Genomic DNA, 20,026 nt, shown 5'->3' with positions numbered 1-20,026 from the left:
AATTCAGATCAAGTTGCTAATGCAGACGATGTAGTGTTGTAGGCAACAGACATTGCTCCTAGTACGGCCCGCCCGCAGCACGCAGTATTGCTGGCTGTGCACATGCTGAAGGCTTTTGATGTGGCTATCTGAGTGCACTAGACCTGATGGACCCTTTATGATATAATCTTTTCTTGTATTATTTCAGATCTACTGCCTGTATCTCAGTATAACACAAGTTATGGTTCTTTTACGATAGAATCTTTTCTGTATTATTTGACATCTGGTGTCCCTACCTTACTGCAGCACAAACTATTGACCCTTTTATTATTGAATCTCTGTGTGTGATCCAATTATTACTGTTGTAGTTGATGCTAGCCCCCTGAGGGCTGGTTTACACTCACCCCACACGCATTCAGCACAGACGTCACTGGATACGTTACCCTGGTAATAAAAAGGAGTTTAGCGCACATGCCCGTACCCACTTCCACTATCTATCTGTGTCTGTGTGTTCATTATCTATGCATAATACTGCCCCTGGGCCGTACCACATTACATTGTGCTGTGGAGAGCGTATGCAACCATGTTACCTATGGCAGTGGGGAAAAGTTCTGTAATGTAGCTTTTACATGCATGGCTATCACAGGTGGAAGGCTACTTTACAGAGCATGCACATTGATGAAGATGATGGTTGCATGTTGTGTGTAGTGGCAGATATTTGTATATAGCAAAAAGTTTTTAAAAAGCTCTGTAAGCAGAAGAGGAGTCTCTCATCAAATGCTGTAGAGAGAATGACTAAAATGGGTGGGGTCCTCCAACTGTTACAATGGGAAATGTTATGAAGCAATGAAATGCTTTTCTTTAAGGTCACATGGCAATCGTGCACAGAGCGCGCAAGGAGGCTGCATCCGACGCGGTTTTGAGAAAACATATTTATCATAATATAAGTTTATTACAGTTAGAAATATATAAATGTTTAAAATATTTTAGATGAGTGCTTGTTCTCATATACACTTTAAACTTATTTATATATAGTTTTGAGATGAAAAAAAAATGTGGGAATGGCGTTCCCAGTGTGACACCATACGTCTGTGACGTAACACAAGGCCTGGCAGCGTGCAGTCGTCGCATACGCAACGCGCAGCGGGCGTGTCCCCATACGTACATGACGTACGGTGTGGCTTGGTACCGGTCGGATACCAAAGTAGCATCTGGCGCGACCACATACGTACATGATGTTACGCGGGACGCGGTGCCACGAACCCGTTGGATGCGAAATGCGCATCCTTTACGAGTTTAGCAATATGGCAGATAGGATTTGCGTGCTGATGGAGCTTGGTACACTACCAGTATGGGACTTCAGTTTTCTAAAAAAAAAACATATACATACTTTTTTTTGAAGAAATAAAACATTACATATTTTTGCATTTAAAAAAAAAAAAGGATAATAGAGTTCCAAAATCTTACAAAAAAATAGAAAAAATATAGGTTTTATGAATATGAAAATATGACGTCCCTAAAACCTATGGTTTTTCAGTGAATATATATATATATATATATATATATATATATATATATTCTGCTCGTTGGGGATATGTCCATTCAATGAGCCGCACTCGAGACACAGGTAAGCATTTTCCCCTTCGCTTTTATTGGTATGGACAGTTGCGCTATCGTAATTCGCCGCACCTGAAAGCCCAACGCGTTTCAAGTCAATCTCTTCATCAGGGGCCAATCAGAAGAGGGCAAACTGGAATACCTTCTCCCCATACGGCGATATCGTGCGCCCAGGTGGCCCGCTCAGTTGAGACAACAAGTTGCCTTCTGGGAGATGATGTCCATAATTCACTCCTGTATGGAAGCCCTCTCAATACCATGCGGTGCACTTCTGTCCTCAATCCGTATCCTGTGCTCCACTCCTGGGCCAACATCGCGAGCTCGTGGCCCCCTCTTTCGGGGTGGTGCTGGCTCAGCGGCAGGACGGCCGCTATATATTCTGCTCGTTGGGGATATGTCCATTCAATGAACCGCACTCGAGACACAGGTAAGCATTTTCCCCTTCGCTTTTATTGGTATGGATAGTTGCGCTATCGTCATTCGCCGCACCTGAAAGCCCAACACGTTTCAAGTCAATCTCTTCATCAGGGGCCAATCAGAAGAGGGCAAACTGGAATACCTTCTCCCCATACGGCGATATCGTGCGCCCAGGTGGGCTGCCCAGTTGAGACAACACGTTGCCTTCTGGGAGATGATGTCCATAATTCACTCCTGTATGGAAGCCCTCTCAATACCATGCGGTGCACTTCTGTCCTCAATCCGTATCCTGTGCTCCACTCCTGGGCCCAACATCGCGAGCCCGTGGCCCCCTCTTTCGGGGTGGTGCTGGCTCAGCGGCAGGACAGCCGCTATATATTCTGCTCGTTGGGGATATGTCCATTCAATGAGCCGCACTCGAGACACAGGTAAGCATTTTCCCCTTCGCTTTTATTGGTATGACAGTTGCGCTATCGTAATTCGCCGCACCTGAAAGCCCAACGCGTTTCAAGTCAATCTCTTCATCAGGGGCCAATCAGAAGAGGGCAAACTGGAATACCTTCTCCCCATACGGCGATATCGTGCGCCCAGGTGGGCCGCTCAGTTGAGACAACACGTTGCCTTCTGGGAGATGATGTCCATAATTCACTCCTGTATGGAAGCCCTCTCAATACCATGCGGTGCACTGCTGTCCTCAATCCGTATCCTGTGCTCCACTCCTGGGCCCAACATCGCGAGCCCGTGGCCCCCTCTTTCGGGGTGGTACTGGCTCAGCGGCAGGACGGCCGCTATATATTCTGCTTGTTGGGGATATGTCCATTCAATGAGCCGCACTCGAGACACAGGTAAGCATTTTCCCCTTCGCTTTTATTGGTATGGACAGTTGCGCTATCGTAATTCGCCACACCTGAAAGCCCAATGCGTTTCAAGTCAATCTCTTCATCAGGGGCCAATCAGAAGAGGGCAAACTGGAATACCTTCTCCCCATACGGCGATATCGTGCGCCCAGGTGGGCTGCTCAGTTGAGACAACACGTTGCCTTCTGGGAGATGATGTCCATAATTCACTTCTGTATGGAAGCCCTCTCAATACCATGCGGTGCACTTCTGTCCTCAATCCGTATCCTGTGCTCCACTCCTGGGCCCAACATCGCGAGCCCGTGGCCCCCTCTTTCGGGGTGGTGCTGGCTCAGCGGCAGGACGGCCGCTATATATTCCGCTCGTTGGGGATATGTCCATTCAATGAGCCGCACTCGAGACACAGGTAAGCATTTTCCCCTTCGCTTTTATTGGTATGCACAGTTGCGCTATCGTAATTCGCCGCACCTGAAAGCCCAACGCATTTCAAGTCAATCTCTTCATCAGGGGCTAATCAGAAGAGGGCAAACTGGAATACCTTCTCCCCATACGGCGATATCGTGCACCCAGGTGGGCCGCTCAGTTGAGACAACACGTTGCCTTCTGGGAGATGATGTCCATAATTCACTCCTGTATGGAAGCCCTCTCAATACCATGCGGTGCACTTCTGTCCTCAATCTGTATCCTAAGCTCCACTCCTGGGCCCAACATCTCGAGCCCGTGGCCCCCTCTTTCGGGGTGGTGCTGGCTCAGCGGCAGGACGGCCGCTATATATTCTGCTTGTTGGGGATATGTCCATTCAATGAGCCGCACTCGAGACACAGGTAAGCATTTTCCCCTTCGCTTTTATTGGTATGGACAGTTGCGCTATCGTAATTCGCCGCACCTGAAAGCCCAACGCGTTTCAAGTCAATCTCTTCATCAGGGGCCAATCAGAAGAGGGCAAACTGGAATACCTTCTCCCCATATGGCGATATCGTGCGCCCAGGTGGGCCGCTCAGTTGAGACAACACGTTGCCTTCCGGGAGATGATGTCCATAATTCACTCCTGTATGGAAGCCCTCTCAATACCATGCGGTGCACTTCTGTCCTCAATCCGTATCCTGTGCTCCACTCCTGGGCCCAACATCGCGAGCCCGTGGCCCCCTCTTTCGGGGTGGTGCTGGCTCAGCGGCAGGACGGCCGCTATATATTCCGCTCGTTGGAGATATGTCCATTCAATGAGCCGCACTCGAGACACAGGTAAGCATTTTCCCCTTCGCTTTTATTGGTATGGACAATTGCGCTATCGTAATTCGCCGCACCTGAAAGCCCAACGCATTTCAAGTCAATCTCTTCATCAGGGGATAATCAGAAGAGGGCAAACTGGAATACCTTCTCCCCATACGGCGATATCGTGCACCCAGGTGGGCCGCTCAGTTGAGACAACACGTTGCCTTCTGGGAGATGATGTCCATAATTCACTCCTGTATGGAAGCCCTCTCAATACCATGCGGTGCACTTCTGTCCTCAATCCGTATCCTGTGCTCCACTCCTGGGCCAACATCGCGAGCCCGTGGCCCCCTCTTTCGGGGTGGTGCTGGCTCAGCGGCAGGACGGCCGCTATATATTCTGCTCGTTGGGGATATGTCCATTCAATGAGCCGCACTCGAGACACAGGTAAGCATTTTCCCCTTCGCTTTTATTGGTATGGACAGTTGCGCTATCGTAATTCGCCGCACCTGAAAGCCCAACGCGTTTCAAGTCAATCTCTTCATCAGGGGCCAATCAGAAGAGGGCAAACTGGAATACCTTCTCCCCATACCGCGATATCGTGCGCCCAGGTGGGCCGCTCAGTTGAGACAACACGTTGCCTTCTGGGAGATGATGTCCATAATTCACTCCTGTATGGAAGCCCTCTCATTACCATGCGGTGCACTTCTGTACTCAATCCGTATCCTGTGCTCCACTCCTGGGCCCAACATCGCAAGCCCGTGGCCCCCTCTTTCGGGGTGGTGCTGGCTCAGTGGCAGGACGGCCGCTATATATTCTGCTCGTTGGGGATATGTCCATTCAATGAGCCGCACTCGAGACACAGGTAAGCATTTTCCCCTTCTGCATGGTATTGAGAGGGCTTCCATACAGGAGTGAATTATGGACATCATCTCCCAGAAGGCAACGTGTTGTCTCAACTGAGCGGCCCACCTGGGCGCACGATATCGCCGTATGGGGAGAAGGTATTCCAGTTTGCCCTCTTCTGATTGGCCCCTGATGAAGAGATTGACTTGAAACGCGTTGGGCTTGCAGGTGCGGCAAATTACGATAGCGCAACTGTCCATACCAATAAAAGCGAAGGGGAAAATTCTTACCTGTGTCTCGAGTGCGGCTCATTGAATGGACATATCCCCAACGAGCAGAATATATATATATATATATATTCACTGAAAAAACCATAGGTTTCACACATGTTATAGTTAGCTGGACATTTTACTGATAAAAAACCAATGAAATTCCCCCGTTATAGTTACTGCAGGCAACTATAACTCACGCGACCGCAATCCTCTGCTGATGCTAATACTGTATTTAGACACTTATTTGCCCATGTCTTCTTCCATTAAATTTTAGCTTTACATATATTACAAATATTTTTTTTTCATAAAGACACATATGTCATCAGCAGAAGACATGTGTGAAACCTATGGTTTTTTCAGTGAATTTGCAAGGTTTTTTAAATGCTAAGTTACTTTACGCCATTCGTGGCGTGCGCGCCCAGTTAACGCAGTTCGTTCCGTGCGCGCACGGTGCGCTTCGCGCACCGCGCGCGCACAGTGAGCACGCGGTGCGCTTCGCGCACCGCGCGCCCACTTTACGCAGTTAGTGCCGTGCACGCACAGTGGTCACGCGGTGCGCTGCGCGCACCGCGTGCCCACGTTAAGCGGGATGGGCCATGTACGCACGATGCGCTTCGCGCACCGTGCGCACATGGGGGACATATTTTGCGCATCTTTGTGAAATGTATTCTTTGTTAACTTCTTACATGTTTTATGCCATACACAAATGGTGCCCTTCGGGCACCATTTGCACACGGGGTGGGGAGAATGTGGATAATTTTTTTTTTTTTACAATTTTTTACCGTACGCGTACGGTAAGCGTAATCGGCGATTTTCCGGAAAAATAAATATTTTTTTTTTGGGCTTGGGGGTGGTTTGGGGACCCCTGTATCAATGCTGGGTGGTTAGGATCTCATGAAACTGCCTCTTTACACATTTTTGGGGTTCGTTTTTGCTGCCCAACTCAGGAAGCGAGAGAGAAAATGGCGGCCGCCGCTTCCTGGTTTCGACCGATTCGAATGTTTACTAAGATCTAAGAGCCAATCAGAATCGCGCTCGCGCACGCCACCGTACGCGTACGGTAAGCTTACGGTAAGCGCACGGTAAGCGCACCGTAAGCTGCCACAGATATATATATTGATTTAAAGGCTATTTTCTCAGAATCTACTGAACAGATTTACACCAAACCTACAAAAGGCACTTCCTTGACCTGGGGACTACCTCTCTGCCAAATTTCATTAAATTCTGTTCAGCCGTTCGGGCTGTAGCCCTGTCTAAAGGTCCTATGGAAAAATGCATGGGAAAAACGCATTTTGGGACCCCCCTTTTATCTCAGCCCCCGCTTGACGAATCCCCCCGAGACTTTCAGGGTAGGAGCGGAGCGTAGCGCCCCACCTATTTTGAAAAATTCGCGAGGATTCATCGACCGGCGCCAAAGTTATTCAAAATAGAATGTTGCGGATTTCCTATGGAAACGTGGTCCTAACTATAACTACCTACTGGCGACAGCCAGTAGGTAATATATATATATATATATATATATATATATATATATATATATATATATATATATATATATATATATATATATATATATATATATACACGTTGGAAAATGTTGAAAGATTGATAATGATGTGTTTAAATTGTGAGCAACTGAATGAAATGTTGAATATATCTTTTCTATGTTCTATGTTGCAGTCTTTTTTCTATGTCTATAGCCATTGTGTCACATGGTCAAAATCACATGATAAACTTGTGAAAAAAAGTACACAGCATAATAAAATGTAGATAAATAGACGTGAGAGCAACGTAACGCACTTGTGATCAAGGCCACAGGACAGCAGCCGAAACGCGCCATATGGACTTTTGAATCTAAAAAATAAAGATGTACGTCCTAACGGAGTCTGTGCCTTACCTGTTTCATTGATCGCAAATTTGGGATTTTCGTATAATACTAATTAAAATATGTCAAAATTTGATGATGGTAGAGAGGAGATGGCACACAATCTCTTTGGTACAGGGATCTTGAAAGAAAAAACTACTTCGGAATTAACACAAAAAAATAGTTTAAAAACACTGTTCATAAGACTTGAACGATTGAAAAAACAGGAACTTAGTCGCTGGTGGGATGGTATTACCCTAAAACGATATATGGAAAATGGTATGGTTCCGAGGGGTTTACGTATCCTAATCTTCCCCACTTTTGAGGATCTTAGTGATGCCCTACTTAAAGAAGGGAATGTAATCTAGAGGGAGCATCAAAAACTATGATGAGAATTTTGGTAAAACATGCAATGGAAAAAGGGGAAAAACTTCAGGAAGAGATTATTGTGATTGAAAAACTAATTGGTGAAATGGAAGAAAAAGATCTGATTGATAAAAACTATGCTATCTTAAAACAGATCATAGATAACCATCAGATATATTTAAAAGACAAAAAGCTTAGAAAAATTAAAAGAGACGACAGGGACTACCGTGATGGAAGAATCTATACCTTCCATAAAAAATTTGACAATGTACAAGGGTTGGAGGATAAGAAAAGAAATAGAGAGGATAAAGATGAAAGTGAAGATACCAGCTCCATTAGTAACATATCTGTCTGGTCGCAGGGGGGTACTGCCTCATCCTCCTTGGCAAATAATGTCCCTTTAGGGGAAGGGACCTCGTCCTTTCAGAAAGAACTTGCAAAATTACGCATTTCCAGCCGACTCCAACAAAAGAAAGAACAACAAAAATCAGACGGGGAGGGAGGAGGACAAAAAGCAAATCCCAAAACTACAACCGGAAAAATGGACACTCTAATAAGAACCAAGAAGGTCAATATCAGTTAGTGTCAAATAATTATATTGTTAGTACGGATGCCGATGATGGTTGTCCCTTGAAGATTGTTCATCTTGCCAATAAAATGCTTGATAAAGATGAGACTAATGTCCTTAGTAAAGGTTTAAACTTTTTTCCAACACAAAGTGGGGATTTGGTTAATGCTCATGTAGATTTGTTTAAGTTTGTAAGGATGTTAAAACTTCGTGATTTTTTTATAAACAGACCACAAGAAGCTATCAAGGGTACACCCTCACGTGAGCCAGACTCTCATACAATCGCTGATGTTAGAAATATACAATGTCTCCTGTCTATTGGTGATGATGATGCTTATGAGATGTCCACTCTATTAGATGACTTTGATATCAGACAGGATGGCCATGTGGCAAGTGGATTACGTCCCAAATCCAAATTTATACCCATTTTTGGCTATGACTCAAGCATTGATGTTTTCCATAAGAAAATGTCGGAGGAATTATATGCATTGGAAACATCAAAAAAATATAAACCAAAATTGACACAAAACATCTCTCTTACTGAAAGATTGGCCCTTCAACGCCTAAGGGAGGATACCACGATTGTGATAAGTGAAGCAGACAAAGGGGGCAATGTGGTCATTATGAATCATCTTGACTACCTTAATGAAATCAATCGGCAACTGGGTGACACCTCGTGCTATAGACTCAATACACACAACCCTATTCCTAATCTTATTACCACCATCAATGGCAGACTTAGTGAATGGAGAGACGAATGTCTTATTTCGGAAGATGAATATAGATACCTTAAAGTTGACTGTCCATCAAACCCTTGTATTTACGTTTTACCCAAAATACATAAAGGAGGTCCTTTCCCCCCTGGAAGACCAATTATTTCGGGGGTGGGATCATCCACTGAGAACTTATCTAAATTTGTTGATGTTAAACTAGAAAAATTTGTACTTAATCTTCCATCATTTGTAAGAGATAGTAAAGATATTTTGGTCAAATTCAGAAATTTTCAGTGGTCGGACGAACTCTTGTTCGTGACCTTTGATGTCGTAAGCTTAAATACCTGCATTGACAAGCACTTTGGGATTATGGCTATGCGCTCTTTCCTGGATAGAGAAGGGGCTGGACTCTATCAATACAACAAAATGATCGTTGAGATGGTTGACATTATCTTAATGAATAATTTCTTCTTACATGATTCGAGTTGGTACCAACAGACCAAAGGCGTTGCGATGGGCTCCGGGTTTGCTCCCTCGTACGCCTGCCTCTTCATGGGGTGGTACGAGAAGAAGCATGCCTGGGCCCAAAGTGCCTCCCCATGGACGGAATTTATCGTATTTTGGGGGAGGTACATAGACGATATTATTTGTCTTTGGTCAGGGTCTGTTGAAATGTTACAGCAATACTTTGAGTACCTTAATGATAATGTCTTTAATGTCAGACTTACGATGGCATATCATAAGGATAAAATCAATTCTTTGGACATAAATTTCTATATTGAGGACGGGATGATACAGAGCAAGCTATATAGAAAGGAGACAGCGTGCAATGCGGTGTTGCATACATCCAGTGCCCATGCTAGCTCGGTTATCAATAATATTCTGTTTGGCGAAATGACCCGCATTAGGAGAAATTGCAGCACTGAGAAAGCTTTTTTGCTCAATATCAAGGCAACAAAAGGAAGATTTGAAAAAAGAGGATACAGCAACAAATTGCTAGGTAAAGCTAAACAGAGAATCCTCTGTACAAATAGGGACTCTACATTACTTGACACTCCCTCTGCACGGGGGACTCTAAAAAATGACAACAAAATTAGGTTTATTACCCAATATACTACCTATAGCAATAACATCTTTAATGCTTTATGCAAAAATTGACATCTCCTTTCTTCAATCCCTGGACTAAAGGATTGCATTACAAATAGGCCTGCTATCACATACCGAAGGGGGACCTCTTTGAGAAAACAACTCTGCCCCAGTTATGTCGTGACTCCTCCAAGAAATGGAAATTGGATACCCAAGAAACCTAATGGTTTTTTCACTTGTAGTCTGTGTAATATTTGCAGTAGTGGAAAAAATAGGACAATGTCCTTTTCATTTAACATTCCACGGATTTATAACATCACCCACTTTATCAACTGTAATACCACTCATGTGGTATACATTTTGGGATGTGAATGTAACATCATATACGTGGGGAGCACCACAAGATGTTTAAAAATTTGAATACAAGAACATAGGAGAGCATTAATCAATAGGGATATCAGATACCCTATTACTGAACACTATAATAACAAACATAATGGCAGTAATCTCTTCTGGTTTCACGGCATTGATCATGTACCTATAAGCAAGAGGGGAACGAATCGTGAATTGGCACTCAGACAATTAGAATCAAAGTGGATTTGTCGTTTGCGAGCCATCACGCAGGGTCACAATTCTGATTCTGAAATGCATTTCTTCCTCTAAAAAAACTATTTATATTTTTTCTTTCATGGATATGTTGTTACATTCAGGTACAGTAGTGCAATGTAACTCTCCATCTTATGACCTTTAATATAGTTTCTAGAGCCCTCCTTTTTTTGGCTTTCTTGTAAGGCCGTTTTCTTTTCTTTTCTTTATTTTCGGTTGCCCTGGTGTTTTCTGGGTTCTTTCTTTCTTTTATTGTTGTGTAGTGGCCCCCCTCTCTCACTTCCCATAGGCATGTTGATTAATTTCCAAAAGAATGTTTGATTTTGAGTATTTTATGCAGGCCCATTGCTCTTTGGTTTCGCGATAGAATTGGAACCCCTTTTCTAATTCCGTTGAAAATGGCATGCTCTTCGATGTTGGGGAGAATCTTGCGATGAGTTACAACACCGTTTTACCATGGCGCCCACCCCTTTTTTCTAATAATCTTCGTGTTTTTCTATCTTTTTTCCGACTATAAATATTGTGTGATATGTGACTCATTAATTCGTCCCATTATCGGGCTCACTATTTGACAAAATTAATTAATCTCCTTGCAAAAAATTTATTTTACACCAATATGCTTTTTAATGTTTGACATGGGACTTACCAACTAGTCCAAATAGCGGGCATATCTGTAAACCATACGACATGTTTCATTGTTTCAACATGGTGTCTCTTTTTTCCATACTCCTTTTTTTCTCCCGAATCAAAAGATCGCGAGGTATGGGATGTGGCTTACGGTCATATGACTGACACTTCCGGTGCTTATATCTTTCGAATTGAATGGGGCGCGACACGGACATCTTCGCCGCGTGGATTTATTTATTTCCCCGGTCTTTCGGAACATGGGACTTCCTACGAGCGTGTCTTATTTTTTATAAATGAACTTTTTCCAATGCTATTTACTTGTTATTCTTAGGATAGTAACTTTGAAGTCTGAGACATACCGTGGAATGGGTTATATTATACCCCTTTTCAATTAAGTAGGCACTACCTTCAGGCTTCTTCCTGTGTCCGTGTATTTGCTCTTTACTGCTTTCGGCAGTTCCTGTGCGAAAACGTGCCTCTTCAGCCATACATTGTTGTCCTTACTCAATTTCAGGCCTACCGCATGTTCTTGTTTTGTTTTACTTATGTGTCATCGACTACAAGACAGAGGTGGTAGTATCGGCACTCCCTTGCATGGTTATTTCAACTACATTGACCATAAGGCAGTTGTTCTTAAGATATGTGGTATAAAATTTTGTGTATTATGTTTTCCTTGGGACTCGCAAGGCGACATATGTGGATCATTCGTTTTTTTATATTTGCTTTTAGATTTTTGGAACCCTTCTGATTTCGATCGTATTATGGAGATTTAATATCAACTTTACTAAACCGACAAACTTGTTGACTTGGAGGCTTGATCTATAAAACCTTTTTTCTAAGACTAACACTCAAATTTTGGGTAAGTCCTTTTTGATTTACATCTTGAAACTATTTTGTCTGGTAACTGTCACGATCATACTAAATGTTTTATTTTACTATTGGACTTATATATTCCTCTGTTTGTAATTATTAAAGCGGGTAGATCAGACTTAGAAACACATCCTAGCCTTCTAAACATCACTGCCTTTGAAATGTAACAATAGTTTTCACAACTTGGAGCGATTCTGGACTTGGTATTTTCGCTTTATTATTTTCTCATTTTAAAATAGGCATCGTTAGCGCGCACGGAACGAACTGCGTTAAGTGGGCGCGCACGCCACGAATGGCGTAAAGTAACTTAGCATTTAAAAAACCGTACAAATTCACTGAAAAAACCATAGGTTTCACACACGTTATAGTTAGGAATTAGCATTTAAAAAACCTTGCAAATTCACTGAAAAAACCATAGGTTTCACACATGTTATAGTTAGCGGAAATTTTACTGATAAAAAACCAGTGAAATTCCCCCGTTATAGTTAGTGCAGGCAACTATAACTCACGCGACCGCAATCTTCTGCTGATGACATATGTGTCTTTATGAAAAAAAAATATTTGTAATATATGTATAGCTAAAAATGTATGGAAGAAGACATGGGCAAATAAGTGTCTAAATACAGTATTAGCATCAGCAGAAGATTGCGGTCGCGTGAGTTATAGTTGCCTGCACTAACTATAACGGGGGAATTTCACTGGTTTTTTATCAGTAAAATTTCCGCTAACTATAACATGTGTGAAACCTATGGTTTTTTCAGTGAATATATATATATATATATCAAGACCAGACTCCCTTTGCAAAAAGAAGTTCGAGCACACACGGGTCACCAAGAAAGAATGCTCCTTTATTCTGGCATACGGCATGACGCGTTTCGTCATGAAACTGACTTCCTCAGATGCCGCCAAACTAGTCAGTACTTTCTAAGCCCACATTTAAAGCATATATATATATATATTATCTACTGGCGGTCGCCAGTAGATAGTTATAGTTAGGACCGTGTTTCCATAGGAAATCCGCAACATTCTATTTGGAATAACTTTGGCGCCGGTTGACGAATCCTCGCGAAATTTTCAAAATAGGTGGGGCGCTCCGCTCCGCTCCTACCCTGAAAGTCTCGGGGGGATTCGTCAAGCAGGGGCTGAGAAAAAAGGGGGGTCCCAAAACGCATTTTCCCCATGCAATTTTCCATAGGGACCTTTAGTCCAAGGTACAGCCCGAACGGCTGAACAGAATTACTTGAAATTTGGCAGAGAGGTAGTCATCAGCTCAGGGAAGTGCCTTTTGCAGGTCTGGTGTCAATCTGTTTAGTAGTTCTTGAGAAAATCAAAAGTAAATTCATATATATATGTGGGCGGAGCCTAACCACACATCTCATCCTGAGATCTGATTGGCTGTCAGCACTTCATCCAAGAAGTGTTGGCAGCCATCTTGGGACCAATATACATGATAGCACCTCATTAAAAAGCATTGCAGTTAATAGAAGGTTTTAAGACTTTAGTTACATTATAAATCATTTGTTGATGGTACCATACTCATTTTATGAATTGTGGTATGTTCTAAGGTGATTTCACCATGTGAAAAAGCCTTCTGCTGGGATATCATGATTGAGAGAAAAATATTTTCTCATGCTTTTCCCACAGAGGTTTGGAAGGTGATCTATAAGCTAAACTGAGAGCTTATTTTCTGTAAATTCACATTATCTTTCTCAGTCATGTGAGAATGAAGTCTGACATTCTCAGTAAAACATGTACATCCAACAAGGGCAGAGACTGTCAGTTGATTCCTTTGTGTTCTACTGCAGCTTCCCAGAGTGTTCCAAAGAACAACTAGAGCGCTAACAGTCCTACTTATGATAAACGTATGGCACACCTGAAGCCATTTTGCTTGGATTAAAGTGGTAACTCTTAAAACATTTAATTTAAAAAGGAACAAAATGAGGGGGTTCATTTTTCCATAACAAGTATGATTAGTGCTGCAGAAAGAAAAACTAGGGCACATTTTGACTTCTGAAATCCTCTTTTATTTCATTAAAAAATTCTGACATGCAGACTGAAACATGCACTTTCAATACCAGCAGCAGTTTTCCCTGGTGAGCAGTAGCTTTACTACAGTGATCTAATGAGCAAAAAGAGTGCTAACATTCTGAATTTATGGCAAATGTGTGACACATCTGAATGCCTTCTTGATGGAATCAAAGTAAAAAACTGAAAGTATTTCCTACTGAGGAGACTGCAGTAAATGAGGAAATTAGGAAACTTCATAACAAATAAGTCTCCCAAGATGGCCACCAGAGACAAAAGAGCCCAAATGTAGCCCAAATATCACCCAGATGTAGCCCAAGTATAGCCCAATGACAGAATATCCCAGAGTGTTCTTAAAAACAACTAGAGCGCTTACTGTCTTCATTATGACAAAAGTATGGCACACCTGAAGCCATCTTGATTGGAATAAACTGGTAACACTTAAAACATTTAATTTAAAAAGGAACACAATGAGGGGGTCATTTTGCCATTGAAATTATGATTAATGCTGAAAAAAGAAAATGAGGGCACATTTTGAGTGACTTCTCAAATCCTCTTCTATTTCATTAAAAAATTCTGACATGCAGACTGAAACATGCACTTTGAATACCAGGAGCAGACTTCCATGGTGAACAGTAGTTTTACTACAGTGATCTAATGAGCAACTAGAGTGCTAACTTTCAGAATTTATGGCAAATGTGTGACATATCTGAATACCTTCATGATGGAATCAAAGTAAAAAACTGAAAGCATTTCCTACTGAGGAGACTGCAGTACATGAGGAAATTAGGAAACTTCATAACAAATAAATCTCCCAAGATGGCCACCGGAGACAAAAGAGCCCAAATGTAGCCCAAAATCACCCAGATGTAGCCCAAATATAGCCCAATGACAGAAGTGTGCAAAACACTTATTATTTTGTGTTTTTGCAGTGTTATATAGTGCAGACTTGTCAGGTATTGGAGTGCTTTACATGAGCATTGGTTACATCACAAAAGAACAAATTCATTTTGGTTGTAGACACGGGGAGACTAAGTGATTTGACCAGAATCACAGAATGTCGAGCTGAAGCAGAAACTCCAACCTGGTTCCCCAGTTGCAAAGTCTGCAGTTCTGGAAGTAACACCACATCCTCTCCCCTAAGTGCAACATTTAATCAAGTGGTCAACTGGATAAAAAAACATAAAGATAACAAATAATTTAAAAGGGCTTTGTCGCTATTTGAAAACTCAGAAAATATGTCCTTATTTTAGTCTTTTAGAGCACTAACCATAATTTTGATGCCAATAAGACCCTATCATATATGTAATTTCTAAAGGAAATGCTCTAGGTATTACAGTTTTGATTACATCAAGATGACGTCAGGTGTTCCACACTTTTGTAATAAATATAGAATGTTAGCAATCTAGTTGTTCATTAGGATACTGTTGAGAGGCAGAGGCCAGGGGCACGGACTCTGAAAATTGAAGGCAGGTAGGAGGGTGCAAAGGCAACAATTTAACCACACTGAGCAGGCAGGAAGGGCAGTGGCAGCACAACAGACTATGGAGGGCAGTGGAAAGGGGGGCAGGGGCAACAAACCAACAATACAGGACTTGCAAGAGAGGCTGTGGCAATGTAATAGACCATTGTGGGCAGAAGGAAGAGGCAATGGTAGTACAACCATACATGCCAACAGACCCGATTCAGCCAGGAAACATCCAATGTTTTTAAGCTCAAATGGGCTTTATTTGATCTGTCTCCTGTCTACAATCTCCTCTTTTTCAATGTAACAAAAAGGGGAAAATCAATACCCCAGTTTTTTTTCAAAATCTCCCCCTTACCAAGTTCAAAATGTTCGCAAGTATGGTACATTGGATCATGGAAGGAAATGGGGTAGGGACATGGACTTGGATAACAGAGGACAGGAGGGACATGGAGAGGTGCACCAAACTGACCGTGCAGGGCAGGCATCAGGGTTTGCAGCAGCACAATACACCACACAGGGCATGCGGGACGGGAGTGCAGCACAACAATCCATAGAAAGCAAGAGGGAGGGGACAGGACCATGCACATGGACAACAGAGAACAGAGGGGCAAGAGGCAATGGTAGCTAGCTGACCATAATGGACAGGCAGGAAAGAAAGCTGCAGCATAACAGACAATATAGGGCAGGAGGGACGGATCAGGGGCATTACAATGGAACAGACAAGCCAGGAGGGAGGGAGTAGGGGTCTGCACATGTAAACAGAGGGCTGGGGTCAAGGGGGCAGGGCAGGAGCAGCAAGATAGCCATGGAGGTCAGGCAGGATGGGCACTAGAACCAAGACACACCATGAAGAGCAACAGTGAGACTGTGATGGCATACACACAGACCATGGAGGGAAGGTGGGAGGGGGTCAGGGGCAGCTAACTGACCACACAGGGAAGGTGGGAGGGGTCATGGCAGCACAGAAGACCATGCATGGCAAGTGGGAGGGTTAGTGGCAGCACAATGGCTATGATGGGCAAGAAGGAGGGTGCAGGGGCATGCACAAAGGACAATGGAGGATAGAAGGGAGGGTCAGGCCCTGTGCACAGACAAGAAAGTTCAGGGGAAGGGGCCTCACAACAGACCGCACGGGGCAGGCAGGAGGAGCAGTTGCAGCCCAACAGACCAGGGAGGGCAGAAGGGTGTGGCAGTACAATGGACCATGTAGGACAGGAGGAAGAGGATAGGGGCATGGCATGTGGACAGGCAGGGTGGAGGTGGCAGGGACAGGTTACAGTCAACTGACAATGCTAGGCAGGTTGGAGGGGAGTGGCAGCTCAACAGAACACTCAGAGTAGATAGGAGTGGCAGGTCCATGGAACATGGTGGGCAAAAAGGATGGAGCAGGGGCATGCACAAAGACATTAGAGGGCAGGGGGAAGAAGAATAGGGGCAGCAAGCTAAGCACAGAGTTTAAGCAGGAGGTCAATGATGGGGCATAGAATTGGGCAATGGAGGGCAGGAGGAGGGTACTGGTACATCATACTAAATTGCACATCAGACCATGCATGGCAGGAGGGAGGAGGCTAGCCCATGGATTCACACAACAGAGGATAGGGAGGAGGGGGATGGGGCAGCAAGCTAACTGTTCAGAGAAGGCGGGTATTAGGAACTTTATTGTTTTTAAAACGTGTGTCTGTGCGAACTACTTAAAATATGAACAAGTATGCAGCATAATCTCACTTTTAGTCAGGAAGAAGAGGACGTTTGTGACTGTGACTCCGGGCTCACTTGGCAGAAACACCCCCTGACCCTCCACCCCATATCGCAAAATGTAATGCCCGTGAAAAGGGTAGGTGAACACAGTGTTATATAGAACATAGTCCTGAGAGCACGATTGAAAATGAAAACTAGATATAGTGTATGGTATAAACTATGCACCAAAAAGTGTGATATAAGATGAAACGGGCGTGAAATATAATATGCAATACATTGTGCGCAATGACAGATTAATTGGAGAGCGCGAGATAGCACAGGCACTAGCGCGTGCTATGCGATGTGCGCCTTGGATTGTAATATGCACAGGGCAGTGTTGTGTAACCTAACTAGTCTCTAAAGTTGTAATATAAAATATGTGCTGGGGAGTGTAACGTTGCATATGCACTGTGACAAAGATATGGATCCCAGATTGTAATATGTATGGCATAGCACTGTGCGTTATAACATAGGCATCGAGGAAGGCACGTTAGATGGGGCAATATAACCCGTGCGAAGACAAGTGTGGCATGACATATTCACGGGGTGGTGTTACAGTGCACATGGGCTAGAGAGTGTCATAGCATATGCACTAGCTGGTGGAATACAACACAGAGGTGTGTGGCACTCGACAGGCAATGGTGGGTGTAACACAGCATTGGGCTCTGCCAGGAGCGCGCTGTGACTCTCAAGTGATGTTCGTCCCCTTTCCAGAGAGTAAAATAAAAAGTATTACACATCCGGCAGTGGATGTGTGTTTTATTAACCGTGAGGGGGGTTTCTTACATAGTTTTGGTCGAATTTTTGTCGAATCCCCTTTGAATGGCTTGGTGTGCATGTGTATTAAATGTGCCCGTCAATAGCTACCCATGTTTGTATAAATAAACGACAAGGGTGTCTACCGGGATTAGGCACGGTAGGGCATCAGACATTTCAGAGCTTCACTAGAGGTGTAAATACATTCCACGTGGATTCATTGTATGCATAGTTGCCTTTTAATGAATATCACACAAATCGCCATGGTGATAGGTACGTACGGTTTGTCCAGCATGTCCTAGGTGTGTCTATAAATATATATTTTTAAAAAATATTTAAAAACAGTGGCCGGCCCTGGGGATTGGGGTCAAAAAAATATAATTAGGAGACAGGCCCTGGGGGATGGGGTCATCAGGGCCAATAAATTAGAATAAGAAGGGGAACCACACAGCCCCCCTTCTTAAAAAATTAAAATAAATAAAAGACTGGCATCGTGCCGGAGGCCACGCCCCCTCCTTGCAGCACTCTGCAAACGCGCTCCCTGGCGAGTTGTAAGTTGGGGAATTAATTCCTCTTCAACACTGAGGGTCCCTGAGGGCCAACTAGCCCAACAGGCATCTCCAGTATGCGCCAAGGAGCTGCGCTGCAGACAGGTGTTCTGAGGCCAAGCCCCTTTTTACACCTCTCTGCAACGCAGCTCTGTGGCGCTTACTGGAGGTACCTAGTGGTCTAGTTTGACCTTAGGGACCCTTAGGATTCAAGGGGACTTAATCTCTCAACTTAGAACAGCCACAGGGCGCGTTTACACAGTGGTAAAGGGAGGGGACGGGGCGTGAGGTGACGTGTGCAAACACGCACTATGGCACATTTTAAATTGGGGATATAATTTCCCTTCAATACTGAGGGCCCCTGGGGGCTAACTAGCCCACCAAGTGCTTCCAGTAAGCGCCACTGAGCTGCATTGCAGAGAGGTGGTCCAGGCTGTGCCACTTTTTACACCTCCCTGCAACGCAGCTCTGTGGCACTTACTGGAGGTACCTAGTGGGCTAGTTGGTCCCTAGGGACCCTCAGGATTCAAATGAACTTAATCTCCCAACTAAAAACGGACACAGGGTGTGTTTACACAGTGGTGAAGGGAGGGGACGGGGCCTGAGTTAACGTGTGCAAAAACGCCCTGTGGCCTGTTTTAAGAGGTAGTTTTAATCCCCCTACCCTATTATATACTAGGGGCTTACAGAGGAGGTCATGCTAATCACAGGGGGACCCCAACGCTTAATGTTCCCTAGTGTATGAAGGTGTTTTCACTGTATTCTAAGTGTCTTTTAACATAGCACTGGCTCTAGGGCTGGTTAGTCAGACTCAGTTACCACCAGTTTCCGTCTGAAAAAGTTGAGGGTACAGGATGAATTTGCAACAAGGATTCTTTCTGCTCTTCTTTTTGTTCTTTCTGCACGTTATCCTTCTTCCTGCACTTTTCTTCGTCTTTGAGGACTTCTGTTGCTTCTTTCTGCACTTCTTTTTTTTCTTTCTGTGCATTTTTTCTTCTTTCTTCACATGTCCTATCTCTGTAGGCATAGTTAGAAATTAGCATTAGCATTAAGGTTACATTAGGGTGAGAGGAGGTCTGCCACTCTATCACAAGGATGATGTCATCAGTGATGTCATCAGTGATGTCATTTGAGATGTCATCAGTGATGTCATGAGTGATGTCACTGACCATGTCATGAGTGATGTAATATGTGACGTCATCAGCAGTGCATTGCGGGCGCGCGAGTTATAGTTAGCTGAACTAACTATAACGGGGGAATTTCAATGGTTTTGTACAAGTGAAAAGTCCAGCTAACTATAACACCCCTGAAACCTATGGTTTTTTCAGTGAATATATATATATATATATATATATATATTCACTTAAAAAACCATAGGTTTCACACATGTTATAGTTAGGTGGACATTTCACTCGTAAAAAACCAATGAAATTCCCCCGTTATAGTTGGTTCAGATTACTATAACTCGCGCGCCCGCAATCCACTGCTCATGACGTTACATCACTCATGACATGGTCAGTGGCATCACTCATGACATCACTGATGACATCATCCTCGTGATAGAGTGGCGGTCGCACGAGTTATAGTTATCT

Source organism: Triturus cristatus, chromosome 4_2 (assembly GCF_964204655.1).
Source record: "Triturus cristatus chromosome 4_2, aTriCri1.1, whole genome shotgun sequence".
Classification (NCBI taxonomy): Eukaryota; Metazoa; Chordata; class Amphibia; order Caudata; family Salamandridae; genus Triturus; species Triturus cristatus.
This window is presented reverse-complemented; position numbering follows the sequence as displayed.